The sequence below is a fragment of the Cavia porcellus genome, unplaced genomic scaffold (genome assembly GCF_034190915.1).
Source record: "Cavia porcellus strain 051 isolate PalLab524CR breed Dunkin Hartley unplaced genomic scaffold, mCavPor4.1 scaffold_16, whole genome shotgun sequence".
NCBI lineage: Eukaryota > Metazoa > Chordata > Mammalia > Rodentia > Caviidae > Cavia > Cavia porcellus.
Genome location: NW_026947499.1, coordinates 16,540,190 through 16,555,026, shown reverse-complemented (window position 1 = coordinate 16,555,026; position 14,837 = coordinate 16,540,190). Strand labels below are relative to the sequence as shown.

Here is a 14,837-nt window from a genome sequence, read left to right as displayed (position 1 = left end):
TTCTATAAAACTAAATAGACCAAGTTAGTTTTTCTATAGGATATCCACTTTTTAAGATTTATCTGGTTGCTTCCTGTGCATTCAACTAACTTGTTTCTCCTTAACACAGGGGTAACAAACTTTTTGGGAAAATATACAAAGAATACATTTAGGTTTTGTGGGCCAATATTAGCTTTGTCACATTCTCATTTTTTGGTTTATTCTTTTTTTTTTTTTTTTTGGTACCAGGAATCGAATTCATGACCTTGTGCTTGCCAGGCAGGAGCTATGCCATTGAGCTAAATTCCCAGCCTGGTTTATTCTATTTTTGTCTTTTTAAAAAATAATATTTAAGGGCTGGGATTTAGCTCAGTGGCATAAGCACCTGCCTTGCTAGTGTGGGTTTAATCTCTGGTACCAAAAAAGAAAAAAAAAAGATATTATTTAGGGCTGGAGACATAGTTCAGTGACACAAATGTCTGCCTGGCAAGTGTGAGGTCCTGAGTTCAATTACCCCTCCCAGAAAGACAGTATATTAAAAATATAGAGGGCTGGGGATATAGCTCAGTGGTTAAGTGTGAGATCATGAAATCAATTCCTGCTACCAAAAAATAAAAAAATATCATTCTTTCCTCAAAGGTCTTATAAAGATAGGCCTTTGGCTGGACTTGAACTGTAGTTTGTTGTGGCCCCTGTACTTTCTGTACACTGCAAGGTCTTCTGTAAGGCCATGAATAACTTCAGGTTAAACAATTTTCAAAAACAGGCCACAGGAGATGCTGTTTACATCACATTGCATCACAAGAAAGCACATACTTCCTGGTTGTCTCACTGTTCCTGATGGCAAGATAGAATACCATGTTAAGGTAATCCTTCTTGTAAACTATATTTTCCCCCATAATAGTTAATTGATTGTGTCAATTTGAGTAAGAAATGACCAATAGATGGGCTCAGCATAGTTCTGGGTGTGGAGAATTGTTGCCCAAAGGGAATGAAGATTGCTTCTGTTTCTTTATAGAAGCTCCAGTTTTCACCTTTGACTGGGATGTTGTCTCCTGGCTTCTAACACAGAATCTTCAGCCTTGCATTGCAGACCCTTTGACCTTCTCATATGGATTTGCACAGGACATTACAGTGAGCTCCAAGCCTTTAACTGGATCCTTCAGATCTTTGGTGTGCAGACAGACCTTTTGCACTCTTCCACTCCTGATTCTGTGAGTGGCCATTGTAAGCTAGTCTTATAAATTCATATATATATATATATATATGTATATATATATTTGTATATCTTTTTTTTTTTTTGGTATTTTGAGACAGAGTGTCACTCAATATTCTAGGCTGGCCTCAAATTTATAGCAATCTTTCTGCCTCAACCTCTCAAATGCTGGGATTATAGGTGTGTGCAACCACACTCAGCTTTTTTTGGTTTGAGACATGGTCTCAACTATGTAGAGTGCAGGCTGGCCTTGAACTTCCTTATACAGCCCAGGCTTGCTTCCAACTCAGTGATCCTCCTGCCTTAGTCTCCCCAGTGCTGGGATACAGATATGCATCACCATGCCTGGCTGTATATCTTGTATTAAATCTTTTTCTCTAAGCACTGACTGATATATCCCTTTTTATAATAATCAGACAATTTGTGGGGTGACATCTAGTTCCTCATCTACCTTCACCTAATGGTGATATCAACTGTAGAAAATTTTTTTTGCTTGTATCAGTCTTTTATTAGTACATAAAGAAGTTATTCTCAAACTGATTACTTCTACAAATATTTACTGGCATTCTTCCTAAAGACCTTTATCCCTTAAACATTACCTGGCAACTTATGGGAAATAGTGGATCCTGGAATAAAGCTTAATTTGTTCCTTTTATCAATACATAGGGTAAGGGGTAAAAGTTCAAATTTTATTTTACTTATTTTTTGTTTCTAGAGATGGAAGTCAGGGATTGTATCGGCTAAGGCTGAGCTGCATCCCCAGCACTAAGGAATTTTTATTTCTTTTGTAATTATTTTCTGGTTAATTTTAATGTTGGCTATGGTGGCAGGAATTGTCTCTTTTTTATGATTATGAGCTTGGCATTGTTTCTTCACATTCAAATGTTTGAACCAATTATAGCCAGTTTCTCTAACTAGAGTCCCTTCAAACTGACTTCTGTGTCCTTGACACAATTTCGTTAGTTTTAAATTGAGATTTAATTATCTAAGGCTCACCCTGTCAAATTCCTGTTTTAGCTCTGGCATTGGTTGTTCTTCTAGGCAGCTCTGGTTCCTTTTTGGAAGAATGATATTTAGAAATTAAAATTAATGATATTTAGAAATTAAAAACTGAAAACAAGTGTGATGCTATACACTTGTAATTCCAGCTATTCAGGAGTAAAGCAAGAGGATCACAAGTTAAAGGCCAGCTTGAGAAACTTAGTGAGATTCTGCCTGAAAAGGGAGGTGGGATGAGGAGTTAGGGAGGCAGCTCAGTAGCAGACCCCTTGGCCTACATGTGCAGGCCCTGGGTTTCATGAACAATGCTGAAAATATACAGTTTGGTAGTAGGACTGCTCATCACTAATAGTATTCCATTGTTTCTAGAACCTCTGAGGACCGAGCAAGAGAAAAGATGATGAGCATCTCTTGCTAAATACTAGGGTGCTACTGCATGTCTCTTGAGTTGTATGACACTGTGTGACTCTGACTACAAATTTCATTAAACAAAAACGAAGGGATACTGCCATTAAAATAATATGAAGCATCACTCAGTTGCTGAGCACTAATGTTAGGATGTACCATCTTCATTAATTATTTACCTATGAGACTGGTCAGATTTAAAATAAAAGAAACTATATTTTTTGTCTTGTAAATCATCAAGTTTTACAACACCCTGATTCCAGGACATTACAACTGGCACTGTAGATACAAATGAGTCTAAGACAAAATCTCTAACTTCATAGTGCCTTTAATGCCCAGTTGGTGAGACACAAAATGAGTAGTACAAATACAGTTACTAAGCCAGGTAATAAAGATTTCATATACAGGGTACAACCCTAATGAACCTGAGAGGTGTAACACTATGATTCTTTTACCTTTTTATGATTCCTATTTTTCAATGAGTAAATGTTCAATTTCAAACTCACTAAACCTTAATTAACATATCTAATAATCAGCAAGGCCAAAATAAACCCAGATTCATCTAGCGCACAAACCTGTATCTATTTCACTATGCATACTATTGCTTCCTAGATGGAGTGACCAATGACACATGCCTGACTCCAACAGAGTTTAAAGGTTTGCTTTTCAGTTTCTTACCACCCTTTTTCCCAGACACTAACTGCATTACCTAGGTGAAAGACTTACCTGAGGGTCCTCCAGTTGTATGGTGTCAATCTAACAAGTAATCTGAGAGTCCACTTTGTTCTTTACAAACGAAGCAACTGAAATAGTTGTAACATCAGCTGCTCATACTAAATTAGGCAAGAACAGCTGCCCCCAATCTTGGTTTCATATGAGAATAGTAACTGTCATCCTTGGCTACACATTATAATCACCTAGTTTCAAAAATCCTGATGCCCAGGTCTTATTCCAGAGCAGTCATCTTGAATCTCTGGGAGAAGGAGACACCCATCAGTATTTGGTCTCAACAGCTGTCAGATAATTAATGAAACAATCAGGGACAACTTTACAGCTTTAGAATACAAGACTAACACTGTGAATTTGATAGACTGGGGGTGGGAACAATGTTTCTAAAAAAGATGAAACCAAAGAAACTGAGTAGGTACAAACAGCAATCTGAGGCCAAAAGGAATTAAGTGGTGATATTTCCAAGTACCCGAACAGTCTCCATTCCAAGGCAAGACTGAGATAAGAGAACACTGCTGCTGAGCACAATGGCAAATGTCTGAAACCCCAGTGCTCTGGGAGGCTTATGGATCAGAAGTTCCAGTCCTGACTGGGAAACTTAGATCCTGTAGTTAAAAACCAACAAACAAAAAACCCCCACAACAATACCAAAAAACAAAGAATGTAGCTCAGTAGAAAGGCCTGGGTTTAATCCCCAGTAGTGGGAGGAGAGTTGGAAGAGGAAGGGGGGGGGCAAAGTGAGCACTATTACTTTAATCTGATTCAGGTAAGTTACAATTCTCACCTGCATGGTTCCTCAACCCACACTCTTTCTATTAAATAATACTGCTTCCCACTTATAACAGCTGTCACAAATTGAGCCACTATTTTGGGGCCAAATCTTGACATTTTTTCATATAACTTTCTGAGATAGGTCTCTATATTACAGATGGCACATATAAAGATAATAGATAGTTTACATTCATTTCTAAAGAAGTATTCTAACCAGTAGCTCCTGATTTATAAGACATGGGTCCTTTGCTAACACAGAGTTACTATGAATGTATACAGAGTATGATGTATTTAGTACATCAAGTCAATACAGTAGATGCTGTTGTGGTTACAGACTGTGTATATACCCTTCTAAATATTACTCAATACCTAACAATGAACAATACCTAAGAATATATGAACAAATTTATGTATTTTTTTACTAGTGTGCTGATACTAATATGACACCTATTACCATTTGAGACTCTAGAACTTTATACATACTTATTCAAAAGATGTCTGCTGTGGAAAAACTAGAATCCTCATGCACTATGGGTGTGAATGTAAAATGGTATAAGCTTCTTAAAAATTGATTTGGCAGTATCTCAAAAATTTACAGAGACATACCATACAGCAATTCTATTCCTAGGTGTCTACCTAACAGAAATGAAAACATATAAACACACAAAGAGCCATACTTGACTATTTACAACAGCACTATTCATAATTGTCAAAAACCAGAAACAATCCAAAGCTTCATCAACCACTGATGGATCATCTGCAATATATCCCTGCAATGGATATTATCCAGCAATAAAAAGGAACTGTTGAGTGCTATAACAATAAGTACTCACAAATATATTGAGAGCTAGACACAAAAGTAAATACCATGTAATTCCATTTATAAGAGATAAAAAAGGAAAGAAACAGTATAGAGAGAAGGTATGCATGTTTGCCTGCACTGAGGGTAGGGATTAGAGTAAGTAGTCACTACAGAAGGATATAAGGGAACTTTCTGGAATGATAGAAATCTAAAACTGAATTGTGGTGATAGCTGCATAATTTTGTACATTTGCTAAAACTGAAATGTATTTACAGTGATCAAATTTTATAAGCTGTAAATTATACTTAAATAAGATTGTTTCAAAATACAGTATTGTGGAACACCAGGAGTGGTGGCACACCCCTATAATCCCAACACTTGGGAGGCTGAGGCAGAAAGACTGCTGGTTTGAGGCCAGTCTGTGCTATATAGTGAGTTCAAGGCCAGCCTAAACTACATCACAAAACAAAAACAAAACAAAATATTGTGGACAATCACTGGATTAGGTTTAAAAAGGGGGTAGTCCTTATACTGGAAGACTAGAAACCAGTGATCTAAATAATGGTGCAGGAATTCAGAAGGTGAGCACATATTAAAGGAATTCTCAATACACATGGACCATAGAATTTATTTGTCTCATAAGTCTGGTTATAACACATACTAAGCTTTCAGAGAAGGTGCTCTGCCCTGTGCAAGAGGTGCCCCAAGAGCACAGTCCTTGACTCAAGATTCAAATATGTGAATAAACCATAGTAGAAGATGGCAGACTTCAAAAGACAAAAAAATAAAGGTACTGAAGTACTCTTGGTAATGATCAGTAGAATGAAAATTCAAAATGGATGGGATAGGGGCCAGTGATATAGCTCAGTAGCACAGTGCCTGGCAAGTGAGAGACTGTGAGTTCAATCCCTGGTACCTCCTCCAAAAAAAACCAAAATCTGGTGGGAGGGCAGCAAACCAACCTTCCTTCCTTCCTTCCTTTCTTCCTTCTTTGTTTCACCGGGGATCAGACTCATGACCTAGCACTAGCCAGGCAGGTGTTTGTGCTGCTGAGCTAAATCCTCAGTCCTCTTCAGGCTATAGTTAATTATAGGGTCATTCATAGTCACCCCAAACTGGAAACAATCCAATGGGAGAATATGAAAACAAACAAACAAACCTGTGGTATAGTCATACAAGATACACAAATACAACACAGATGAATCTCAAAGACAGTATGCTGGGTGAAAGAAGACAATCAATCTCCAGGTTACATCTTATAGGACTTTATTTATGTGACATTCTAGAAAAGACAAAGCTATAGGGATATAGAAGAGATAAGTGTTTATCTGATCCTGGAGTAGGGAAGCATGCCTGGTTTTCTTAGGTGGGAGAACTGCTCTGTTCTGAATCTACATGGCAGGTGTAAAACTCACAACTCATAGAATTTTTAAAAATCAAAAACAAAAACCTCACAGAACTGCACATCCAAAACACTTAATTATACAATGTTTTTTGAAATTTAAAACAATGAAAAAATATATACAATATATTTTGTAAAAAACTTTTTTTGTACAGGGAATCGAATTTAGGACTTTGTGCTTGCCAGGCAGGTGCTTATGCCACTGAGCTACATACCAGGCCCAAAGAGATTCTCTACCAGAATGACTGTATTGTGGGGGCTCTGCCACATCAGCCCTAAAACAGTGATTTTACTTCTCCTTTCATTCCCTCATCGTGGGCCCCTGGGCTCCACTGGGCTCTTCACACAGCTCAGAGTCAAACTGTCAAGCTCTTGTGCTTGTCTGTTTTGCATGTCATCTCAAAAGGTTTGGGTTAAAAGAGCTGCTCTTGAGCCAGAAGACAGCATCAAGGAGTCTGAAGCAACCCTGAGCTCCAGGGCCTAGGGGTGGCGTTCACTCATTTGTCCCTCTGACACATGCCCCTGTGGATCTTGGGAGTCAGCCAGAGTGGGCTACTGGCTATAATGACAAACGATGAGCAATTCTAAACAAGTGCTTTTGGGGAGAGCTGGAATCTTGTCTTTGCTTCAGAACTCCGAGGTCACTCTGGATGAGACATACTGCAAACTCTAAAAAGGCTTCTTTTTTTTTTTTTTTGGGTCTTTTTCGGTACCAGGGATCGAACTCACGACTGCCTGCTTGCAAGGCAGGCCCTTATGCCACTGAGCTAAATCCCCAGCCCCTAAGAAGGCTTCTTTTTTTTGTCTTTTTCATTTTTTCGGTACCAGGGATCAAACTCATGACCGCACATTTGCAAGGCAGGCACTTATGCCGCTGAGCTAAAACCCCAGCCCTAGAAGGCTTCTTAAATCCAGGCCTCTCCTGAGGTAAGATTGAAACCATTTTTTCCTCACAGAGGGTGGCTTCCTGGAAGAGTCCTTTGTAAACAATAAAGGGCTATGCACAGTCAGGAGGAATGTCTTCATCAGCATAATTGTGCTGAGCTGGGAGCAACAAGGCCAACTATTATATCATTCAGGATAAAAGCTGCCCTTTATATTAAGCACACACCATGGGCTAGGCATGGTGCTATGGAATTGTTGTCTTCACAGATGAGGATACTGAGGCTCCCAGAGGCACCATGTCACAAGGAAAGGGGTGACAGAGCTAGGTTATAGCCTGCAATTCTAACCTTTCAAACCAAGACTGTGAGAGGAAGCTTTGAGGCCTGATATTCGGCCTGCTTTTCTCATGAGTCCTGAAGAAGGAAATCAATACCTTCTTTCTTCAAAGGCTAGTGGAAGACTGTTCTGGGCCTTTTAGGACCTTGCCCCATGTAATAGCACTCAGAAAAAAATCTTTTTCCAAAATGTATACATGGGGCTGGGGATTTAACTCAGCGGCATAAGCACCTGCCTTGCAAGCACACCGTTGTGAGTCCAATCATCGGTACCGATAAAAAACAAAACAAAACAACCCAAATGTATACAGTGGAATACTTTCTTTGAATACTATGTTCTACTTAAGTCTCATCTAGAAAACGAGGATGGGGCCAATGTGATAAATGTGGATGTGAGGTTACCTGAGACCCTAGGGTCTCAGAGAATGGCAGGAAGCTATCTATCCACTAGGTTGACAGGGATCCTGAGAAGCTCAGGGTGTGCCATGATGCACGAGGCTCCAGCTTTGAATATGAAGGAGTGAGGTGACATTGTAGCAGACTCTTTCCTGAGCTGGTCAGTCTGGGCATGGGCTGCAGGATTTGAGGCCTGCTATACACCCTGGGCTCTTCATCCAGGTATCACCTGCCTCATGGCAACACTAACCAGTAGCCATCATTTGCCCCTCACAGGGTAGAAAACTTACCTTTAGTTACAATTAGTGAGTTTAGTCTTTAAAGATATGTATTACAAGGTTAAAAGCTGTAAAACCTTTCTTTTTTTATTCTTCTTTAAAGGCATAATCTGGTTTGTTCTTGTATCAACAAAAGTAGAATGTTCAAGTTCTGATCTTGGAATAGGATAAACAACAGATCTATATTGGTGACTCCAATGAGGGGCTTGGCAGGGTGACTCACAGGGGAATCATCAAGCGAATCTTCTTTTCATAGATGTCTGGGATCACTCCCATTGAGGAAGGGATCATGTGCATGGTGTTCTTGCCAAACAGCTGGAACTCATGTGGATGAGCTGCTCCCAAAAGCCACTGTTGGGTCGGATGATGGGTTGGCTCATGTGTGGGCATCCAGCAGGGACATGGCTTGGTACTTCATGAGGTAGGAAAGACACAGGGCAGCTGAGCGGCTCACACCGGTAGCACAGTGTAGCAGTGTGCAACCCTCTTTCATCTCTACGGAGTGGATGTGGTCAGCAATGGAGTTAAAGAAGTCATACAGACATTCGGTGGGTGCATCAGCTTACAGGCACCTGCATGTACTGGATGTTCTCGTAGAAGGTGTTCACTACCTCCACGGAGACATCGATGACTGTGGTGATCTGGTTGCTGGACAGGAAGAGCTTATTGTTGGCAGCTGCCCACTGCTGATATATAGGCTTCTGGTCACGTGGGAGAGGCCGCTGACTGAGGACTGCCGGAACTGGGTTGGGAAGGCATGTGTGAGTGATGTCATCAAGGCCATGGTCAGCAGTTGGTGACACCTGAGACCTATGTCTCTGTTCTAGGTTGTGTCCATGGAAAGCTTTCTCCCTCAGTAGGATAGATGGATTTGTAGAAAGCAGCAGCTGCGCAGCAAAGCCTCAGGCCAAGGTTGCTGGGAGAGGGAGCTCAGTCAGGATCCCTGGGCCATAATCCCATGGCTCTGGTTTCCATAGCAGTGGTTTCTCCTCCAGGAGAGAAATAGGTTATAGTGGATCTTTGGAGAAATCTAAGCTTCTCAGAATATTCATGAAACAGGTATGAAAGTGGCAAACGAGCTTGGCCTTTAGAAGCCAGGGAAATTCCAACAGGTAGCAATAGGAGGAACAGTGCAAGGTGCAAACATACCGAGCAGTCTCAGGAAATTGCCTACTTTAATTGAAGCATTAAGGCACAAAGAGAGTTGTAGTGAGACAGAAGTTGAAAAGGGTACTAGAGGTACACAATTTTTATTATACATTTTTTTTTAATCATTCAAAGGGTACTGACCTGAAAACAATGAATTGCACAGAGCCTCTAATGATATCTGACAGTAGGGAAAAATAGAGGAGCAGAGTTTAAAGGCAGAGAGATAGGTATGTTGAGAGTTGATGCACAGTTATGAAAGCTTCAACAAGATTATAGCAATAGGAAGGGAAAAGAGGGGGCAGTCTCTTTAAGGTACTGGTCTTGGGCAAGAGGGGAAGTTCACTTTGGCTCATCTGTCCTCTCCTCCCTAAAAGGTGTCTGCTTCGTCAACTTTCCTTGACGCTTGCTCTCTCACTTACAGTTAAAGCCCAAATCAGCAGAAGACATTCATTTTCATTTTCGTTTGGTAAATTACTTACACTTTAAGTAAGTGCCATCTCACACACAAAAAGGCTTTTTAATTCAAATCCTGGCAGTTTTCAAATAGGAAGTTAATTCTGAAAGACTGACCTCAATCTTCTGCTATGTTCAATTTCAATTTGGTTTCTGAGGAGTAAGTTTAATATTTAAGTAGACAGATTTTGAGCTGACTTGAAGTAATAACTGGTACGGTCTTCAAAGAGCTCCTGTTAAACACTGAAGTTCGTCTTCAATAATCCATGTCTGTTTATAGTCTTTTTTTTTTTACTTATTTTTTTATTATTAAAGAGAAAGAAACAAAAAAACATGGAGAAAAAAAGGGTAGAAATAATACAGAATTACAGAAAAATAAACAGTAAGAAATCACTAGTTGATACGTTACATATTGTCATCTTAGAAATAGTTGTTTAGGTTACAAAATTAAAGCATACAAAGTGACATTCAAATAGTGATACTGCCAACAGTTCTGCTCAATGATCCAACAAAAACTTAGTAATGTGGTTATCAGTCCTACACACTTGTTTTTTATCTTAAAAAGGTAAGATTAAACATATCAAAACAGAACAAAACAGTTCATAAAGAAACAATTTAAAGAAATACAGATTTCAAAGCAAGTCCACTAGAGATCTTCACTATCTTATTGTCTCTAGTTTTCTTTCAAATAGTTGTCCCCATCTTCACCCACATTGAATATATACTGCATATTATATAACTAATCAAATCATTACAGGATCATGAAGGCTTTTTAGGTCCTCAAACTGACATTGGGGAAGTCAATAATGACTACCATAATGTCTCTCATTCTCTTCGTAGTAGCTGTCCTTATCTTTACGGATGCTGAAATTGAACTTAAGAGACTAGACTAATATCACTCTGAACAGTCAATAATAGTATTGCTGGATTTTATATCATAATGTTACAGAATTAGCATTGGGTTTCTTAGTGTCTCTTCTTCTTCAGAGTATAATCTGTCCCCGTAAATAGTTGAAAAAATTCTTCCTATGTGTGAATTTCTATGTGTATATCTATTCTCTCTGTATTATAGGGAAAACCAGATCATAACAAGACAACAAAACAAATTCCTAGAAAAACATGCAATGAAAAAGACACATAAGACCACAATATTAGGTGGTTACTATGCTTTCTCTTGTTATTACCGTATATGTTACCGTAGTTTACGGTACTGTATATTATGGTATATTACGTAATATATGTAACTCTATATTACAGTATATGTTACTATAGTTACTATGCTTTCTCTTGTTATTTTCAATAGACTTGTCCACATCATCAGGCTTAATACAGTTAAGCATAGTATTACATAGCTATTTTTAAACACAACTTTGAAGACATTGTATAACTTGAAAGCAGTTAATAATCAAAACCGGTATGGATATCTTTTACATCTTGTCATCTTCAGAGTAGCTGCCCTCTACTCTTAGACTTGATACTATCAAGCATACCAAATTCGAATAAAATCAGCCAAGGCAAAACCGCAGTCTAAAAAACCAGATTCAAGTAAGATCAGTCATAGTAAGGCAATGTAAGTAATACAGGGTTTCAGTTTAAGTTAATAGGAAATTAAGGGTAGTTATCATGGTATAACCTGATATTTTTGGGTTAGATGTCTGTGCCCTCAAATCTGTATGAGTGGACAGACCAGAACAAAATAAAATCAAACTAAACAGAGTGGTAAAACTACTGTGACTTTTAAATCTTGATACACTATTAACAATGACCTCTGCCTTCCTTTTTTAGGCTATTTTTCACCTTTCCCCTTCCCAGGATGCTTTGTGCATTTTGGGTTTCACTAGCCCCTTTAGTTTTTAGATTAGGGGGCCAGCCCGTTGTCTGAGTGTTGCTGAACCTTTCTACCTGTGAGCTTGATCTTGAGCTATACTCCTTTATTCACTGAAGTCATAGGGTTTTCCTTTCTTCCAGCTATGTAGTTCTACACTGCCCAAAAGTGTCATGGACTTCCAATTGATCTGCGGCTGCTGGATGAGTTGTCCCTATTTCTCTCTGGTTTCCTGTCACATATAGCTTTGCTTTCTCATCTTTGACTTTCAGTTTATTAACCCTCTTCAGGTTGAGTGTATTTCCCATTCAGAGCATCTCAATGGAGCCTGCCTCCTAATCTACTCTGCTTGTTTTTTTTTTTATTTTAGTGTATCAAGGCTATCTATATTAAAGATTATAGCTTACCATCTCTGCCTCATGTCTGCTACTCCACTTTACTGCTATAATTTATCCACCTTACTCCCTCATTCCACTGTCTGCCCCGTTCATTGAGGCCTCTCTGCCACTGTTGCTGGAATCCTGGTATCCCTTCCTCTCTCTCTATGGAATGTCCTTCAACATTCTTTGGAGGGTTGGGTTGGTGGCCATGAACTCCCACAGTTCCTCCTTGTCTTGGAAACATTTTATTTCACCATTAATTTTGAGAGAGAGTTATTCTGGGTACATCAGTCTTGGTTGCAAATTATTTTCTTTCAGGACTTGAACTATTTCCTCTCAGGCGCTTCTCAACTTGAGAGTTTGTGTTGATAAGTCTGTTGTTATTGTGATAATTTTTCCATTGTAGGTAATCTGCTTGTTTTCCCTGGCTGCTTTTAGTACTCTGTTCTTTTGGTGGATTTCTGGAATCTTGATTATTATATGTCTGAGTGTAGATCTGTTTTGGCTGTAGGTGGCTGGAGTTCTGTATGCCTCATTTATCTGGATATTATTTCTTCTTCCTATGCTTGGGAAGTTTTCCTTTAATGTATCTGTGAATATTCTTTGCAGTTCATTTTTGGTTATTCCTGCTTCCTCATTCACATGTTTTAAGTTATGTATCCTTTTGTCTTCTAGCCTTTGAATTGTTTCTTTCTGGTTCCTCTTTATTTTTAAGAGGTCTTTTCTTTCACGATCATACATCCTAAATTTCTCTTCAAGTTTCAAAGGGCTAACTTTAGTTTCTGTCAAGGCATTTTGCCAGTTTTCAATGGAGCTTTTAGTTTCTTTTTTTTTTTTTTTTTTGTCTTTTTCCTTTTTATTGGTACTGGAGCTTTTAGTTTCTTGGTAATCTCTTTGGATCTGTTGCATGTATTCTAGGTTATGTTTAAATTCTTCATCAGAGGTTTCTCTTTCTTTTCTGATTTCCTCCGTTCTTCCATCTGTGTTCTCTTGGGAGGGGCTTATCATTTCTTTAATTAATCTTTTTATATCTTGCCTCACTTGGATCAGAAGTACAGTTTTAAATTCGTCTATGAGATCATGAAGGTTATTTCTTTATGTCCACTGATGCTGTGTCTAGTATTGGGTGGTTACTGCACTGGTTCTCTTCTGTATTTACTTCTCCTGGGCTTATTTTCCCAGGTTCGGCAGCTGGAGATTTTTTTTATTTCTATCTCTTGTCATGTTTCTGGTTTCTTTCAGACTGGTATGTCCTGGGGTCTGTGGCCCTCTACGTACTGCTTAGGGTCTTTCTGAAGCGTGCTGACTGGAGTTTTTGCTGCTCTCCCCAATTTGCTGTTATTTGAGGTACACACAGGGATGCAGGGATGGTGCAGGCTAGCCTCAAGCCTCTGAGCCAGTCAATCCACAAGTTAGGCTGTTCCTTGTGGATGTCACAGAGTCACGACAATTTTGTATCTGCTTATTGGGTCCCAACCAGAGGCATAGCTCAGCTCCAGCAGTCCCTGCCAGTTCTCTCTGTGCCAGGGGCAGCTGACTGATGTCACCTCAGTGCCGGGCTCTGCCCAATTCCAAGATGTCCTCCAGCCAGTGACAGCAGCCGCGGGACCCAATCCTTAGCACTCACTGTGAATCAATGCAGATCTTCCTCTTGGGTCCACTGCACACTGCACCATGTGTCTTCACTGTGTTCTCAGCACAGTGCGGACTGGTCAGAAAACTGCATGGTGTCCAGCTTCGGAGGCTATGAGCTTCTCGAAGTCTCCTCCAGTGCAGCCAGGTGGCTCTGGCTGCTTTGCAGGGCCCCAGGTCCCAATTTCCAGCAGTCGATGAAAGCCAATATAGCTCTTCCCCTTGGATCCATTGCTCACTGCACCACATCCTCCCGTTAATGGGTTTAAATTCTAGCAATACATTAACTCACTATAGAAAACTTAGCAGCATTAACTCAGGAAATAACCATTGCACAGCTTGAGGGTCTCCTAGGGTATTGTCTATACATGCTGTATCTTGTAGAAGTCACAGAAAACTGCCCATTCAGCTAGGTTTCTTTCTGTTTGCAGTCTTTTAAACAGAATGTATAAAAAAAAAACCCTATTGTTTCAGTAAACAATTATTTTTATTGCAAAGATGGTTAATCCTTATTTTTTACAAATAATTTTCATAACACACTTGCATCAACCACAGCTTCATGGGCTCTCTAACTTTGCATGAGCCATACGCTTTTAGGCCTCAGTTGTTGGTATAAAAACTAGTTAAAAATACAGTGTCTGCCTTCAGGTTATCTAAAACCTAGTGGGAAAAATACATAAGCAACTACATGTGTTATAAATGATAGTAACATTTAGACCACAGTTTTATCACTTATATAAATTAAGAATTTGCCAAAAAGCATTCCTAAACATCCCTATCTGTTGGGAGCCGCCGACACCGGTCGCCTTACTTGGCGGACGTAGGGCCTGTGGGTGGGAGCGGAGCCTGAGCTAGATTGCCCCTCCCATCGAGTGAGTCAAGTTGGCGCCTGCTTCCTGCCCCCTGATTGCGCTGGCGACTTAAACAACCCGCTCTGTAAGATAGTCTGCCTAGCAACAACTGATGTTAGCCAATCAGCCCGCATCGCGTGCTTTGAACTGATTGGCCACTGTCACCCTATAAAAGTGAATGCCTCTCCCGCCACGAGACAGGAAGCACAGAGAGAGATAGAGAAAGTCCACCGGCGAGAAAGGGCTGGTGGCAGAGAGGAGGCCTCGCGGGGCCCACGCGGAGACAAATAAAGGCAAGGTTGCACACCGCCAGACTTTGTCGTGTGTCTTTCCTGCCGGCCGGGAGCGAC

General features: G+C 39.9%; 1 protein-coding gene and 1 pseudogene across 3 annotated transcripts in view; both read right to left on the bottom strand.

The window, feature by feature from the left end:
• Positions 1-14,837, bottom strand: part of Bicdl1 (BICD family like cargo adaptor 1) — a 114,392-nt gene that overhangs the window by 70,519 nt on the left and 29,036 nt on the right. The window lies entirely within an intron of this gene.
• The window catches only part of LOC134470652 (dual specificity protein phosphatase 18-like), a 75,534-nt pseudogene that overhangs the window by 40,128 nt on the left and 20,569 nt on the right, over positions 1-14,837 (bottom strand).